The sequence below is a fragment of the Echiichthys vipera genome, assembly GCF_963691815.1.
Source record: "Echiichthys vipera genome assembly, chromosome: 6".
Lineage (NCBI taxonomy): Eukaryota > Metazoa > Chordata > Actinopteri > Perciformes > Trachinidae > Echiichthys > Echiichthys vipera.
In genome coordinates this window covers 33160225-33172341 of record NC_139831.1, presented here as the reverse complement: position 1 = coordinate 33172341, position 12117 = coordinate 33160225, and positions in this window count along the sequence as shown.

Genomic DNA, 12117 nt, shown 5'->3' with positions numbered 1-12117 from the left:
GTTTGAAGAGACTTTGCTGATGCAGTATTACTACCTTGGGTCTTGTTGCTGTGCTCAGTCTTGACATGGTGTATAACCTGTGACGTGAAACTGTCTTCCACAACCTCACCTCAGTAGCCTAAAACTTACACAGTTGCACAGTACCGTATATACTATATGACGCCAGTAGAATGATCAGATTCGAACCACAGAACAATTGTGATTGGTTTGTTTCACAGCAACTGCAAACTGACATTAATGGTGAACTTTTTGTTTGGTGGATCTTTTAACAAGCTTGTCTGGCTGTTACTCGGTCAGCTATCAGTTCCATTACTGCTTTATGCACAACTTGATTAGCTGTATCAAATAAGGTTTTTGTGGGCAGCTGTGGCTCAGGAGTTAGAACGGGTCGTCCCTTGGCTTGGAGGTATGATTCCTGGCACCTCCAGTCAAGGGCATGACTTTGAGTTGAACTATTTCACTATTCTTGTGAACATATATATAACTTCATTTATATAATAGAAAATAAAATAAATAACATATATAGAACATAAATATAGAATAGTGAAAATAAATAATGAAAAGGGTATCATGTTGATGTTGCTTTTTACATTACATTAAGAAGAAGAAGAATTTCTTGAATAATCCCGCAAGGGGAAATTCAATTTTTTCACTCTGATATTATATTATCCAGGTTACACACACAGGCCCGAAATACACACGGCATGCACAAACAGGACCTATATACATGCAATTAATGGAGAGATGTTAGAGCGAGGGGACTGCCACCTTCACTGATCTTATATAAAACAAAACATAAACTTTTGTTGGGGGGGTAAAGCTTTAGATTAACCACCAATCCTATTAACTATGGCATATTTTCCTATTTTCCTCTCATCAGCGTCTCCTTGTGTAAGAATGCTTGTTAAACCTCAGCCCTCAGAGGTACAACCATAGACAGATATAAAACATGGACGTAGCATCTCCGTCGAGGTCCGTTCTCTCAACTTGATCCAATTGTCCTCGTCGGTTACGCCGTCTTGTCAGACTTTGCCTTCGCCTCATTTCCCTTTTACCAAAAAAGGGCCTGTATGTGACGGGGGGAGGGAGATACGTTTACCTCCGAGGAGAAGTGAGGGCCAGAGGCTAGCTGTCACTCAAGAGGCCACGCCCCTAATTATTCATAAAATGTAACTTCCAATAAAAGAAAAACTAGCCTGGTCCAAAAAAATTCACCCCCCTCAGTGTTGTCATGGAGATATCACCTAAACATACAGACTAGAATGTTTTTTTGTAGCAGGCCTTAAAAAAATTTATTTCACACATATTTATGGAATTATGAATTTCTTTCTAAATGTTATAAAGCTGTTCTTTAACAGCTAAGGGATCAGGGGGGAAATAATCAAGGCGCTAACTATGATACAAAATATATTATTGACATTATTTGCAGAAATGCACTTGCCTGGTATGTCTCATGAAAACTGTGTGTGCGTGTGTGTGTGTGTGTGTGTGTGTGTGTGTGTGTGTGTGTGTGTGTGTGTGTGTGTGTGTGTGTGTGAAGTGAGGCAGAGAGGCACTGCACAGCCAAGACATCAACATGAGCTACAGACAGTTTTTGTCATGTTTCCTGCATTTAACACGTACTCCTTCGTCTCAAGCACAATGACTGCTCTTGACAATGACAGCTTGTGTTAACTGCATAAATGGCTGATTATATATTATTAATTAGGATTTACAGCTGATAGCGCCGATAGTAGTGATCATACATGGTCACAGAACAATCATCTTCATGTTTATAGAAGATCTTTGGCTAATCAAGTGACCGCACAGAACTGAATAACAAATCTGGCTAACTGGCTTAGACACAGCACAGCAGAAAGATGGAGATATTTTCATTATTTTGCCCAACCAGCAAACCTGTTATGCGGGTTTCCCACCACCATGGATGCTTCATACACACACACGGGGAGACCGAACAAATCTCGAAAAACGTCACTATGTTTTACTGCTAAATTGAGAAAATCTACCACATTGTTGTGTTTATAATACTTGCCATTCATTATCAATAACTTTGATATCATGGCGGTTGGTGGCTGGGTGGTTGGAGCAGTCGCCCCATGTAAAGAGGCTGAAGGTCCTCCTTCGGCCCTTTGCTACATGTCTCCCCCCCTCTCACCCCATTTCATATCTATCTATCCTCTGTAATACAAAGGCTTGGAAAACTGCCAAAAAATATATTGGATGGGTTGTGGTGGCTTGTTTGGATTATTGTATGGGTTGTAATCCACCCATCCCCCCATAAATTACGACTATGCCTCCAGTCAACATTTCCTTTTACTGAACCCCAAACTGAAGGCTGTGCTGTCGTTGTGTGAATAAGAGCTAGATTAGATCTTGATGGGCAGTGAACCTTGCAAGGCAGCCTCTGCCATCAGTGTGTGAATGTGACGGAGGTAACGTAGCGTAAAGTGCTTTGAGTTGTCAGAAGACTAGAAAGTCCATTTACCATGTATGTAGACAGATACTGTGACTACCTAGCTTATGACAAAGTAGGTTGATATCTAGAGCGTACTCACACTGTCCTTCCGGACTGTGACCCGGACTTTGGGGTACTTGTCCCCCCTCCCTCCCCCCCCCGCGCCCCAGCCCCGTTTGTACTCACACTGCCAGGGCCGGCCAATGCTTCTTGCTGTCCATATGCCATCACGCCGTAACACGTCACACGCATTGATCGCGTGTGTGTGGCTTTGTTTACAAATCTTTCCACAGACCTCGGAGTTTTTGTGCGTCTTGTCGACTGTTTTTGAATATTTTCATCCGACCAAATCTGCAGTAAACACTCCACCTCCGCATCACACCAACGTGAACCTTTCACCGCCATTGTTGTTGTTGTTAAATGTCCGCGCATGGTCCGTCTTTCTATTTACATGTCCGAACAGGCGGACATAACGCTACTGCCGTAGGGCTCGTGCTCGTGCTCGTACACGTGCGCACGCTCGTGCTCGTACATGTGCAAACGGCTCCGCTAAAGCCCACCTCTTTCAAGCGGGCCGTGGACGGCCCGCTGGCCGCAGTTGTGCGCGGAGCGGGTGCACACACACTGCTTAAAGGTACTAGGCTTTAGCTGAAAAAACGGTTTTGGCCCCGGCCAGAAGGACAGTGTGAGTAGGCCCTAAATAACTCACTGTCACAACTATTATTTTAACCACACAGAACAGTGGTTCTAGAGAAGGCAATGTTGCTCAGTGAGTCGGTCCACCTAAACACAACACGCTGCTCTCTGGTGCTCCAAAACGAATGTTTCAGGGTACAGAATCGCAGTGAAGTTAGTTTTAAGTTGCTGGGACTGGAGTGAATATCCATTGGATATCCAGCTTTATACTAACTTCACCCCAGTGGCAACCCAAGATCTACTGCATGTGAGTGATGTGGGTTAGCGTTAATTAACAATATTACACTTGGCAGCATGTTACGTCAGCCTCCCATTAGCTAACAGGTTATCCTCGGCAGATGTGAGACATCCTGGGTAGCTGAGTGAGTGCAGCTGGCAGACTGCGGGACTAAAATTCTCTGTGTTCAGGTCTCAGAACTTTTGTAGCTTCATATAAATAAATAATAATAATAATAATAATAACACTATCATATAAATAAAAAGCTTAAGATTTATCATGTTCAACTTTAAATTTGCCTCAATAAAAAAGTGGTTTAATGTTGTTGACTGTTTTATTTTATTTTATTTTTAAAGTATTGATGTTGGCACCGTTTTTGGCACCTGCACCGTTTTAAAAGCATTGTTTTTTGCACAGGTATCAGAAAAGAACACAAATGACACCCAACTCTACTTATGTAACAGTAATCTATTCCAGCTTCTCACACATTACTAGAGATTCCAGCTGCCTTACTACCTTCTTCTGTGGCACTCAAGAAGAGGAAATGCAAGCGTGATTAAGTTACTACCACTTCATGACAGATTTATTTGAGCAACTAACCCATTTAAAGCTCAGATGAAAGCGAACGTCTAATTAAAATTTTCACTGCAAGGTTGCACAATAAGGGATGTTGACTTTACCAGAACCACATGTAATGATAAGGATCGTGCATATATTTGGTATGACAGATTAGCAATAATCTGCATCCAGAAAGATTGTTAGTGCTGACATCTTGAAGTAAAAAAATGCATGGCAGCTACTATTCAAAGTGAATTGCATCACTTTGAATATATATCTATTACTCTACACATATCAGTTTAACCAGTTCACAAACATGTTAAGGCAGAAAGGTTTAGATGATGAGGGAGGTGTAGGACAGGAACAATTGAAAAATCAGCCCACACTTCTCTTACTGTAGGGTTTATAGCTAATGAAAACTCCATTAGAGAGATCATTGACGTGTCTCCTTTCTGCTGCATATACAGTGTTATAATAAAATAATATATAAAATACACCTTGGGCTAGACTTTTAATATAATGGCCAAATAATGATGAAAAAGATACGAATGTGGTAAAGTTCAGAAAAGCAGTCAATGAATGTCATAAATCTAAAGAGGCCACCTATACTGGACACCATGAACAGACATTGTGGATGAGTATTGAATGTATTTATTGGTGCTCTGGGCAAAATCAATTATACAAATGTCTTGCATTCTTCTTTTGTTTTTTTAAATCAGAGGACAAGACAAGATAAGCTGGTTTTGTTATGCTTTCTTAATTTTGCTGCTATAGACATTCAATTTCTCTTACAGCCTGCATGTAAGGGGCCTAAGCTGATTTAGTATACTTAATGATGCTGCAATAGGCCTAGTCTGCTGGGGATAATCCTGTTCCTGATCCTCTGAGCTTCTCTCTGTCTGTATCATTCTTCTCTCATCAATGCATGTTGCTAATTCAACTTCTTCCCCGGAGTTGTTTGTGCTTTGTCGTCTCTCAGGTCTCTGCTGATCATGGTGGTGCCTGCTGCTGTGGTCCTGTGTGACACTTCCTGCTGCTATTATTACTATTACTCATATAAACTATCATTAGTTTTATAAATTTTATAAAAATTTGTAGCCATAAAAACATCATCAGTGGTATGTCTCATTGTATCACAGCTTTTATTACCACTACTCATCATTGATTATATTTACCACCATAATTATTATCATTGTCATATTCTATCACCTTAGCTGTATTTGTTTCTACTGTTCTACTACATCAACTGCCATAACACAAAAGTCATATTCACATTACTATAGATATTATTATAGTTACTGTTACTTTTGTGGTTGCTGTTATCTCTGAGACTGTCTGCCTGTCTTTGTCTCTCTCTGTCTGTATGTGATCTGTGTCTATTCCACATTCTTGCCTGTTACAGGAAAGGTTTTTGTTGCCACTGTGTGCACAAGATTATTTGTGGGGAGAGGGTGTGTTATCTGTTTATGATGTCCATGTGTTGTGCCTTTTTTTTTAATTTATGCTGCCATGGAAAAGAGAACTGACTTGTTTGAAAACAACTGTCCCCTTGGGGACAATAAAGAACCTGACCTAACCTAACTTAACCTACGATTGCTGTTGCTACTCGTGCGGGAATTGTTGGTCTATGTAATTTAGAAATAAGTGAGTGTGGTCCTTTTCTACTCCATGTTAAGTGTCCTGAGATAACTTTCGTTATTAATTGGTACTGTAAATGAAATTGAATTGAATTGAATAAACAGACAAACATGCAGCTTTGGATATTGGTGTTTGTGTTCCCTGTAAGTTACATAGGCTATTCAAGTGAACTTTCTTAAGTAGCGTTCGTAATTAGTACTGTAGACCAGGGGTGTCAAACTTCCGGCCCGCCAGTGGGTTAAGTCCGGCCTGCAGGATAAATCAGCATTATTAACGAAGAATAAACTTCATTTTCTTTCAAATTTGCAGTTCCTATATTGTCCGCTAGGGGTGCTGTGTTTTAGTCAGTTCTATCGCTTTATCTGCTTTTTCTGTTGACCCTGGCACCCTCTTCAGTGAAATGTCTTTGTCCAAAAAAGAAAAAAGTGGACACAGAGTGTCGGATTTTTCAAGAAAAATGGACCTCTTCCTTTATGTTCACGGAGATGAATGGAAAACCCCTGTGCCTGGTGTGCATGCAGCAAGTTTCGGTGCTTAAGGAATACAATATTCGGCGCCACTATGAAACTGAGCATGGTGAAAAATACAACAGCTTGCACGGAGAACTGAGAAAAACAGAAGGTAAATGAAATGCTGGTGGGTCTGAGGAAACAGCAATCTGTTTTCACCCGGAGCCGAGGGGTCAGTGATGCTGCGGTGAAAGCCAGCTACGTAATTGCTAGCCAAATAGCATTAGAGTCAAAGCCGGAGTTCGTCAAAAACTGTATGCTGAAGGCTGCCGAAATTGTGTGTCCATTAGAAGCGACAAGCTTTTGCCAATTTTAGCTTGACCAGAAATACCGTGGCAGACAGGATTTCGGAACTATCGGCAGATTTGGACAGCCAACTGAAACGCAAAGGGGAGTCATTTCTGGCATTTTCTAGTGCAATTGATGAAAGTACTGATATTACGGACATCGCTCAACTGGCCATATTCATTCGAAGAGTTGACGAGACTTTGACTGTCACATAAGAGTTTCCTGAGTTTGTGCCTATGACCGACACCACAACAGCTGAGGACATTTTCCGCTCCGTTGTTGGAGCGCTGGACAGAGTCGGGCGGACTGGTCCTGTGCCTTAAGCCTGGCTACTGATGGTGTGCCGTCAATGATCGGGGAAAAGGCAGATGTTATGACAAAGTTCAGAGAGAAAGTACAAGCTGCAAATGGAGGTGATTTTTGGACATTTCATTGCATTTTGCATCAGGAGGCATTATGTTGCAAGTCGCTAAAAATGGATCACGTCATGGAGGTGGTTGTCCGAACTGTTAATTTCATCCGAGCCAGAGGTCTCAATCATTGTCAGTTTGACAGCTTTCTCAGTGACTGTAACATTACCCATGGTCTGCCATTCCACACTGAAGTAAGATGGTTAAGACCAACATGAGTTTGACACCCCTGCTGTAGACACAAGTTATCGAACAAATGTAATTATTTTAACCCAAAAAGAAATCTTTCCTGAAAGTTAACAAACATTAAAGTAGTTTTGTTGCCTAAGCCTAACCTTATCCCCAACTGGACTAAGTGTGAACGTTGAACAGTAATGCTTAAAGGAATAACCAGAGCCTTAAAAAGTGGCACCACACCAAGCTGCCAAATTTGACAAGTTGGGAATGAAAATGTGTTGTAACTGAGGAAGGCTAGTCACATGATAGAAATTACATTGTGACTATTCCATGACTTAAATCACATAACTGTGAAATGCTAATTACAAAATGCATCAAGTGTGTTTTAATAGATGATTACCTCATGATGTTTAATGTCATACTTAAAATCTTGACATTTTGTCCTCTTTTTCTAGAGGGATGAGGGTGGGGGATGGGATGTTCCGGGGGAGACAAAAGGTCAACTGAAGATGCCACATGTAAGTGGTGAACGTCATTTGAAAACTGGAACCCGTTCATCCATCCATCTTCAACCGCTTGTCCCTATCAGGGTCGCAGGGGGACTGGAGCCGATCCCAGCTGACATCGGGCGTGAGGCGGGGTACACCCTGGACAGGACACTAGTCTATCACAGGGCACATAGAGACATGAAGTCATTCAAAGCTGTGGCCTCTACACCTCCTATTCATTTTTTAATCCTATAGAGCCTACCAGCTCCAGACAGACACACAACAAGAGGGTAGACACATGGTTTTTCTCAGCAAACCTCGAGTTTCTCTGTCCCTGCCATCTTTCAGCCACACACGGTATTTGATTTCCTCATTCATTCAGTGAGCAGGCGAGTTTTGACGTAGTATAATTCTGCTATAGTTCTGTCTGTTTTCTGAGAAAATCATTGCAAAAATCAGTTGGTAGGCCTACATTAGAAGTTATATTAGTGGTGACTATTTTCACTACCATGGCATGTCCTTTTGATAATGATCCCATGGATGAAGATCAGCATAACTGCGCAGAGAATTAAATATTTGTTGGGAGATGATTATCAGACATAGATGTTTTTTGAGCGGTACCGTTTCACGTGACAGCCCATGATTTACATACACAACATAATCCGTCCTTACATTTCCAACATTACCAACCGAAGTCATGCTCTCACATCCCAGCAGAAATTGTGTGTTGTGCTGCGTTTTTTTGCAAATGGGAGTTTTTTTATATAACATCGGAGATGCAGAGCACTTGAGTAAGGCAACTGTATGCACAGCGGTCAGAAAAGTGAGCCTCACCCTGATACGGCTACTACTCATTTTTATCATTTTCCGTTAAATTAATATTAAATAATATTCTGTTAATGACACTGTACTGCAACCTCAGACTGGGATTATTCATTTTAATTTCTTTCTGGATTTTCCTGTGTGATTGGCACAAACATCCCCATCACGGCTCCATCACATAATGAAGCAGATTATGTGAATAGGAAGTCCATTCACAGCATAAATGTGCAGGTACATGTGGATTAAAGACTGTTTCAGAATGTTAAAGACTGCATCATAGTTCAACATCTGTCATTCTCTGCACTGTCAAGATCGTATGTGATGCTGCATACATCATTTCCAGTGTGGAGGCCAAGTGGCCTGGGTCTGTTCATGACTCAAGGATTTATCGGGAGTCTAACCTGAGCAACAGACTGCAACATGGTAAACAGCCTAAAGATTTTACATGATACTGTATAATTCACTTATCTCCCTCCTTTCAATATACTCTAATGTATCCACTATGCATTACAGGAGAGTTTGATGACCATCTGCTGGGTGACAGGGGTTACGGCTGCTGACTCCTTACCCTGACCCTGAACCAGGCCCCCAACAGAACTTCAACCGGGTTGAGATGACCATAGGCCTGCTGAGAGCCCATTTCCAGTGCCTATGTCACCTCAGGGTGACTCCTGAGAGGGCCTGTGATATTATTGTGACATGTGTTGTTCTTCATAAAATTGCTACTATTAAAGGAGAGCAACACCCTGCCCTACAAATTGAAGACCCTGATGATGACCCCATCCACCTGTCAGCTATGCTAAGCTATACCATATGACATCGTCACTTTAGTGATTTAGTCACCACCATTATCACCACCTCTACCACCACAGCCGTCAAATAAAGACATAATACACATTTCATTTGGTCTTCTTTATTTCCTGAAAATACAACAGCTAGTGTTGTTCCAATAGTTAACATGATTAACATAATTCACCTGTGCCAATGCACTTACCTCTCACTTGTGCTCCAGTATTTCAATTTTTAGGTCAGCCCTCCTAATCTGTCGGTCCAAGTACTGCATTTCTTTGTCAGTTTGTTTTTAATTTTTTCAGCAGGAGAATTTCTTTGACTGGTAACTGGGAATACATACAAGGAGGACATTATACAGTTGCACATAATGTAAATTCCACAGAATGAATCTCTGGTGTTCACAGTACATCCATCTCACTGTGTCAATCTGTGCAGTGGAAGTTGAGGGACCCTTCTGCTGCGGCCCAGCCATGCCCTGTTAAAAAAGGATGAGAATGTGTTAATACTTCAGTGTAGGCTAATTGTCATATACATCTCTATATTCCACCAGAAAACTGAGAAATGGAAATTAAAAGACAATCAGTAACATATCGAGATGTTACCTCTGTAGGCCTTTCTGGATCCCCCTCTGTAAAGGCAGCAGATACAGTTTGCTCTTCATCCTACATGAGTAAGACGTTTCAGTATATTTAAACTACCATTTAACAAAATCGTTGGAGTATTTCCTACGTACAGTTACAAGGTCTGTTGTGGTGTGAGGGGGCTCCACCAGGCAGATAGCACCATTGGGACAAAAGTAAAAAAAGTCATGAAAGGGAAATAAATATTTTTATAAATAGGCTTAAAAAAAAATTATATATATATATATATATATATATATATATATATATATATATATATATATAGAGAGAGAGAGAGAGAGAGAGAGAGAGAGAGAGAGAGAGAGATAGATATAGGTATATTACATTTCAGTAAAGCACTTGTGTCTTGGTGGGTGAGCTCAGAGGATGAGCTCCCTCCAGGGATTCCCTTAGCCACTGGCCTTCCTAAATTCTGGCCTAGGGCCAGCTCCTCTGCCTTCGGGCCACCACCCGTTTTGTTTTACTGGAATCTGCTTTTTTTCTGTTGGCTGAGTAGAAGTCTATGTTAGTTTAAATAAGCTTAATTAATTAACAGATCATGATATAGATGAGAAGACATGTATGCGTGTGAATACAGCATTATACTGGGAATAAAAAAAAATGTACAGTCAAACAGCCACTTAATATTTACTTTACAATGTAACTCAAAATGAGGTACCCCCATGAGATTATGCTGAGGCCTTACCTGTTTGAACAATGTTTTTATGTTTCATCTTAAGCTGCTGCCAAGTGCTCAATGAAATAAATGAATAGGCTACACCTCAAGCCTGGTGTGGTCTAAAACCTGACTGGAAGAATTCAAAACAGCTGTTCATTATCATGAAGTTGTTAAGCTGCTTAAAAAACGACTTTTTCAATGATTTTGTTGAGCAATGGGAGGTTTTTCATTAGTGAAGTGTCTAAATTGTTCTTTTTTAAGAAAGGCTTGAGATTTCAGGGCCTGTGGGAAGACACCTGAAAGAAGAGCCGTGTTTACAATCTGTAGAAGATCTGAGGCCATGCAGTTTGATACATCTTTGAAAAGGCCTGTGGGGAGAATATCGAGGCAGCAGGAGGAGGACTTCAGATGTTGTATGATCCAAGGTTTTATGGTTAATCACATGGAATTGTGCCATGGTATTTGAGTTAGTTTTAAGTGGTTCTGCACCGGGTGTGAAGGCACTGACAAATTCATTGCAGGCCCTGGGGGGAAGCAATTCAGGGGCTACTGACACAGGAGGGTTGGTTAGCCTGTCGAGAGTAGAAAACAAGGCACATGCATTACTATTGTATTAGGCAATGATGTCTGAGAAGGATTGTCTTGCATTTCTCAGTTTCAAGTTGTAGATTTGAAGTCTTTCTTTATAGATGTCATAGTGAACCTGAGATTTGTTTTCCTTTTCCGGATACCCTAAAAAAGCAGGGCTGTAGACACTTCTAAATTCCAGCCAATGGTGCCAAGTAGAGACCGCAGTAGAATGCAGTTTGTGATGTTTTGTGCAGTTATTTTACAGTAACAAGCCACCAGCTAAGGACACAGCTGTGCTGCTAAAGAAAAAGTGTGAGCAGGTTTTGACAGCCACCTTTTCCTGTATGTCTACTTACTTTGGTTGTGTGTTTTTAGAAATGAGAGAGCTTCTGGGGTAGCTGACCATACTGTATATGAAGAGCTGACATGAATGTCATGGTGTATTCAGGTAGTGATGTCCAAATGAAGCTTCATGAAGCATTAGTTGTATTTGTTGAGTCCACGAGATGGAGCTCTTGCTTTAAAGAAAAGGGCTCAATGAATGGTGGTTCAGTGTGTTTCCAACCCTTTGTTGAACAGAGAGCTCCATCTAGTGGAATCAGACAATAAAGAAAATGCTTCATGAAGCTGCATTCGGACATAATTACATTCAGGTGCATCCCGTTATTTTGAAACCTATACTTGAATTACCATGAAGGTTGTTTAAAATGGGATATTTAAGATTTAATTTATTTAAACATTTTTTTTGAAATACATAAAGCTTTTATTACTTTATTGCTCTTTCGGTACAGTATTTTAAATTATTATATGCCAAAATCATCTCAATATCTTAACAATTTCTTCATGGGTAGATTTTTAAAATTCTATATTAAAGAAATCTTATCAAATTGTTATCAGCAAGCTCCACATGACTCTAAAATTGCCATAGGTGTGAATGGTTGTCTGTCTCTGTTCGTCTCTATGTGCCCTGCGATAGACTGGCGTCCTGTTCAGGGTGTACCCCGCCTCACGCCCAATGTCAGCTGGGATCGGCTCCAGCCCCCCGCGAAGCCGACCCGGGATAAGCGGTTGAAGATGAATGAATGAATGAAGCTCCACAACATTCTTGTACAAAAATATTTTTTTTACAGATTTTGTTTGTAATTAGGTGCTAAAGTTATACCCCATACAAAATCTAAACAAATTGTTCTGTTGCACT